Source organism: Lutra lutra, chromosome 16, assembly GCF_902655055.1.
Source record: "Lutra lutra chromosome 16, mLutLut1.2, whole genome shotgun sequence".
Taxonomy (NCBI): domain Eukaryota; kingdom Metazoa; phylum Chordata; class Mammalia; order Carnivora; family Mustelidae; genus Lutra; species Lutra lutra.
Window position 1 is genome coordinate 26,228,783 of NC_062293.1, and position 6,164 is coordinate 26,234,946.

The 6,164-nt window shown below is 52.8% G+C and overlaps 1 long non-coding RNA gene across 1 annotated transcript; it reads left to right on the forward strand.

Annotated features, from left to right (window-relative positions):
- Positions 1-2,484: 2,484 nt before the first annotated feature.
- LOC125086627 (uncharacterized) lies at positions 2,485-5,946 on the forward strand. Its single transcript, XR_007123246.1, has 3 exons — positions 2,485-2,564; positions 3,231-3,458; positions 5,519-5,946. It is a non-coding gene; the product is annotated as an uncharacterized LOC125086627 (long non-coding RNA).
- The last annotated feature ends 218 nt before the right edge of the window (positions 5,947-6,164 follow it).

Genomic DNA, 6,164 nt, shown 5'->3' on the forward strand with positions numbered 1-6,164 from the left:
CTTTAAAAAAAAAAAAAAAAAAGATCTTAACAGAAAGACTCTGATACTGAATGTTCTTTGTTGCCAGAAAGTCCCTTGCTAGACTGTGTAGGCTCTCATGCACTCATTCATTCAAAAAACACACACAGAGGGCCAAATAATCCCAGTTAATAACAGTAGCTAACCTTCACTGAGGGCTTAAAATATGTGAGAAGCATTGGCCATAAGCTTTACAGGTAGTAACTCAAGTTATCCTCATTGTTGGGGATTCCCCTCAGGCGGGAGCTATTAGGACAGTTTTGCAAATGACCAGACTGAGAGACAGAGAAGGTAAGGGAAAGGCCCAAGGCCACACAGCCTATCATAGACTGCCTCTTCTACCATACCCCAGGCTCTCTGCCAGCTTTGAGTACAGGGAGGTGAGTATGACCACAGGCTCTGACCTCAAGTGGCTTCTGTGCTCATGCAATAGAAACGGGGAGTCAAGGACTGCAAAACTCTGGTCTTCCCCTGTGCTGGACGAAAAGACATCAGAAAAGGCTGTTGGATGGCCGGCTGACGACACCAGAGGAGCCACGGAGAAGGTGATCAGCTGGGTCTTAAAGGACTATTGCAAGGTCCATAGACCAGAAAGGGTGGGGTTTCTGGGGAGCACAGCTTTTGCAGAAGGTACAGATGATGCAAAGCGGGGAGTGGAAACAGCATGCTAGAAGAACAGTGAAAAGTTCCGAGGGGTTGGCGGCTCACAGCGTCACAGGGGAACAGAGCAAGAAATGGGCCGAATAGCAGGTTAGGCCAAATCGTAGGGGACCTAAAGGAATTTTTTTTTTTTTTAAAGATTTTATTTATTCGAGAGAGAGCACAAGCAAGGGTGGGGGTGGGTGGGGCAGAGGGAGAAGCAGACTCCCCACTGAGCAGGGAGCCTGACATGGGTCTCGATCCCAGGACCCTGGGATCATGACCTGAGCCGAAGGCAAACGCTTCACCGACCGAGCCCCCCAGGCACCCCAGGAACTGTACTTTATTTCGTGAGGAATGGAGAGGTCGTGACGGTATTTAAACAAAGGAGCAGTGGGGAAGAGGGACGGGTGGGGGAAAGAGTTAAAACGGAAGCCAGGAATCAGTGAACCAATTCTGGTTGGAATTAACCAAGCGAGAAATGCACAGTCCCCCAAAGGAGGCATTGGCTGGAGGTGTGTTTTAAGAAGTAGATCAATGGGACCTGAGGGGCTAAAGCTTCTCCCTTGGGCCTTATGTAAATAGGCTGACGTCAGCCTCAGCAGGGAATAAAGAACGGAGAGCTCCTTCATTCATCCCTTTCTTTGTTCAACAGAGACTTGGTCAGACAGCCAGAACCCGGACCAGGTAGCGGGCATCCAGTGGCCAACCAGACATAAAGTGCACCCCCAGAGCCACGGTCTAGTGGGTGGGCCTACCAGGAAACAGACTGATCGCAGTACAAAGGTGGTGGGCAGGCCACCCACGGAGGCGAGTCTTTGAAGTCTGACCGTTAAGGTCTTGACCACAGTCTTCACGGGTATGACCCAGCCTTGACACCCTCGCCAGTTTCCTCTCTGCCCCTCTGCTGGTCACTCTAAGACCTTCCCCTGGATTGTCCAGCCTGGCTTCCCCAGGGCAGAGGCCAAGAGCCTCTGCTGTGGATATCTGGGGTTGGCAGAGCCAGGGGACTGCTCAAGTTACAGCAGGTGGAGAGATGGGGGGCCATCCCACTGTGTGAGCCCCATCAATGCCCATCGAGGAAATGCAAGAGCCAAAGGCCAGCAGGACAGGATAGAAACCCCTCATCCAAAGAGCCAGGGCTGGGGAGGCAGAGCCAAGAGTCAGCAGCTGGGCTGATAAGGGGCAAAAACAAATCAGAATGAGGCGCCTGGGCGGCTCAGGGGGTTAAAGCCTCTGCCTTTGGCTCAGGTCATGATCCCAGGGTCCTGGGATCGAGCCCCACTTTGGGCTCTCTGCTCAGCAGGGAGCCTGCTTCCTCCTCTCTCTCTCTTTCTGCCTGCCTCTCTGCATGCTTGTGAGCTCTGCCTATCAAATAAATAAATAAAATCTTTAAAGAAAAAAATCAGAATGAATGGATGAAACCCTGGGGGTGGGGGGATGCCCGGCTTCCCCACAGGGCTGGTATGCATGTGATGCTTGGGTTCTGGGAGCTGACAAAAAGGGTCAGAGGTAGGACACCAGCCGTGTGCCTTTCCTACACCCTGCAGAGAAATGGCTCTGTCCCAGCATGCTTCCCTGGGCTTCCTGGGTAACCCACCCATTTTGTGTGCTGCGATCAGAAGGAACGAAGATCGACTCTCTCTAATTGTTCAGCAGAAGGCAAGGAGAGATAGAGAAGTCCCGTGGCCCAGACAGCTGGGCCTGTGAGAGACGGTTGTCCCCCACCGTCCCTCTCCAGTTTCCACTCTTTACAAAGAGAAAAGGAATGAACGGGGTCAGCAAAAGCCAGAGGCTGTGTTTAAGCTGTCCGAGCTGCTGAGCCAAGCGGACAGTGCCTGCCTGACCATTTGGGACACCCACAGAATCCAGGGCCCCTCTGAGAGCATTCAGGGCTGACGGCCAATGTCAGCCACAGGGTGAGGAAGGAGGTGGGTAGAGAGAGAGATCAGGGGAAACCAGAGACGGACCAACAGCCAAGGGAGCAGCGAAGGGGAACAAAAGAGATTGAGGAAGGAGGGCAGAAGGGGAGGCCCTGTTTCCTGTCTCGGCTTCTTGTAGCTCTGCCTGCCTGGCAGCCTCGGTTTGCAAACACCTGCAGCTGCCGTGGCCCCCAGGCCAGGCAGTGGTGGAAGAGAAGGCCTGAGGCCAGGGCTAGTGGGGTGGGGGGTTGGGGGGGGACCCACCGGGACCACCTGAAGCCTGCCAGGCCTGAAGGGAGGCGACTCCATGTGGACAGGGACACCACCCGGGGAAGGAAGGGGCCTAGGCAGGATAGGGAGGTGTGCGAGGGGGCGGGGCGGGCAGCGTCCCGTGATGGTGATCGTGATCGATCGCTACAGGCTTCTCAGCATTTGGCTGTGCTTGCTGGATCGGCTCTTCATTTTATTAACTTTAATTTGTAACTGGGTCGATCAGCAATTGTTCTTCCTGGAGGGTGTAATTAGGATTATAAATAAAGCCAAGTGGAGGGTTTGGACGACCCACAGCTGTGCATTCTGTGCGGTAATGGGCCCCCCTCGGCACCCTCCCCGGAGAACCCATTTTCCAACAATAGGTATGTTGCTTCACAGGCTCCAGGGGAAACCAGTCGCCTCAGAGAATCCTCACACCTCACTGTTCCGGAAGGAATCATCTTGGCAACCTTGATCTTCTAGGGACCTGTCTGCTTGGGGATTTCCTGGAGGGGAGCCCTTTGAATTTGGTGCCCATAGCTCTACATCAAGCCCAGAAGTCACTTCTCCTGCATGAAACTTCCCATTCGCCCAACCCTTGCCATCTGCCCGGTCCGAGCTGGACCCGTGAGTCCCTCAGACCCGCCACTTCTCTCCAAGCCCAATGTCCAGGTTTTAGTTTGGGGCAACTTGGTTTTCACCTACATCATTCCCCCCTCCTCCTGGCGGTTCCCCATGGCCTCCGTCTCATAGTCTCTAAAGCAATCTTTCTAAAATGCAGATCTCTCCACCGCTTGCCACTGCCTGTAAGGCTTCTGGAAAAATTAGACTTCCGCCCTCCCAGCACAGCACAAAGGCTTCCGCAGTCTGGCCTGCGGGACACCTACACTCCCACACTTCAAGGCAATCCCAAACATGGCCAGTCTCTCACACCTCTGCGCCTTTGCACACCGAACTCCCTACTCTTTGAATATCCCTCTGCCCTTTTCACAGGGAAAACTTCTTTACACCCTTCAAGGCCCAGTCCAATAACTCCTCCTGGACAAGTCAACTACCGCAACCTCTGCCCTCACGTTCACTTCTCTCGTTGCTGTCTTGTGCCCTTATATGTCTGTCTTTGCTTCGTCTAATATTGATCCTCCGTTGTCTTAAATCCTAAGTGTCATTGTGTCCTTCTGGAACTGATGCATTTTGGGCAAGGATCACTATCTCTGAGATTTTTTTTTTTTCTTAAAGTCTCAGCCCACATAAGGGCCCAATGTAGATTGTGCAAAAAAAAAAAGTTCTAGGGACACCTGGGTGGCTCAGCGGGTTAAGCATCTGACTTCAGCTCAGGTCATGATCTCACGGTTGTGAGATCAAGCCCCATGTCTGGCTCCCTGCTCAGCTCAAGAGTCTGCTTCTCCTTCTCAACTAAGAGAGCTACCCCTGGAATGGGCAGTGGTATTTTCCCAAGCAAGGGAGAATGCTTTCCCAGGTGTCCTGAAATCTGAGGGAGATGAGAATCCAAGAGTCATACAAGAAAGAAGATCTTAATTTATCCCAAAGGAGCCACTTGTGGGCCCAGACCTAAAAACTTCAGGGCAGGGATGGGGGTAGACCCAGCTCAGGAGATGCGCAGCCCAGGCCCCTGGGTTTACTTAATTCCTGCTCTGACGGAAGAGCCTTTGTTCTCTTCTGTACTTTCTTTCCTTTTTTTTTTTTTTTTTAAGATTTTATTTATTTATTTGACAGATACAGACACAATGAGAGAGGGAATACAAGAAGGGGGATTGGAAGAGGGAGAAGGAAGGTTCCCGCTTAACGGGGAGCCCCATGTGAGGCTTGATCCCAGGTCTCTGGGATCATGACCTGGGCCAAAGGCCGATGCTTAACGACTGAGCCACGCAGGAGCCCCTCTTCCCTACTTTCACACCTCTTGGTGTGAAGGTACTTTCACACCTCTTGGCAATTAGCAAGGAAGCTTCACCACTTCTCTCTGGGCAGCTGTGTCCTTTGGCACTGGGGAGCCCAGAGCTCTCTGGTGACCGATGACCAATGTGTGGAGCAAGGTGACAGGAGCGTGAGAGCCAACGCCGGCCACCAACTTGGCAAAACAGCCAAGTTCCTAGAGCCACATACATCGTCTACCCCACTGGAGAGAAGGGGGTACCCAGGCCAGGAGCACTCAGATTCCCTGGGCCTTTGAAAGAAATGGCTTTACCTTGGGGCGGGGAGGGAGTGGCAGGCAGGGGAATGGGGTAAGGCTGCCAGTGTGGCCGGTCTGTTTGAAAACACTTGCATGGAATGGTGTGAACGAGCAAAAAGGAAAACAAAGCATCTGCTTAAACTCAGGTACTCGAGCCCTCCTCTGCTGAGCACTGCCCCTTGAATCTCAACGGTGAGCCGGTGAGCCGCCTCGTGGAGGGGGTGGGGAAATGTCTTCTGGCAAGGCAAGGGGGCCCTCCCCGCCCCCTGGAGTGCCAAACCACCGCATGGCTCTGCTCAGTCTCTGGGGAAGAGAAAAGGCCAAGACAGGGAAGGGCAGCATTCCAAATCCCTCTCCACTCACGTGTTGTAGAACACACAGCCGCCCCGGGAAGCACGGGAAGCACGGCCGGCGGGGGTGGAGGGGGGGTGAGGGGGGTCGGTTCTTAAGGAACCAACAAGCTTCTCCGCTGACCCAGCAGTCTCCCTCCCCCTCCTAGGGACTAATGCAGAGAAAGGAAAACATACGTCCCCACAAAGACCACAGATGTTCGTGGCAGCCTTACTCATAATAGCTGCAGGCTGGAAACAACCCGAATACCCCCAAACGAGGGAGCCAGTCAATAATCTGTGATTTAGCCACACGACGGAATATTACTCAGCAAGAAAAAGGAAAGAACCGCCTACAGACACAATATTATGGCTGAATCTCGCAATTACGGTGCAGAGAGGAAAGACACGAGGGTCCAAACTGTATGTTGATATATATGGGCAAATCTGGTCTATGGAGACAGAAAGCTGATCGGTGGCTGCCTGGGGCGTGGGAAGAAGACACATGGGAACATTTTTGGCCGATGGAAATGTTCTATGCCTTGATTACTGTGCTGGGTACACAGCACATACGTTGAGGACTTCTCAAACAGTACATCTAAAACGGGTGCACTTTACTGTAGGTCAATCAGTCCTCAATAAAGTTGATTTAAAAAGTCATTCCTTCTCAAGGGCCTGGATGAGGGGATGGAGGCTTTGTGCCGACTGAAGTGGCCACAAGCCAGCCAGTCCCTCCTACAAGGTGCAGACAAACATCTTTCCAGAAAGCCCAATCAAAGATCAGGGAACTCTCCCTCCAGGCCTGGTGATACCACC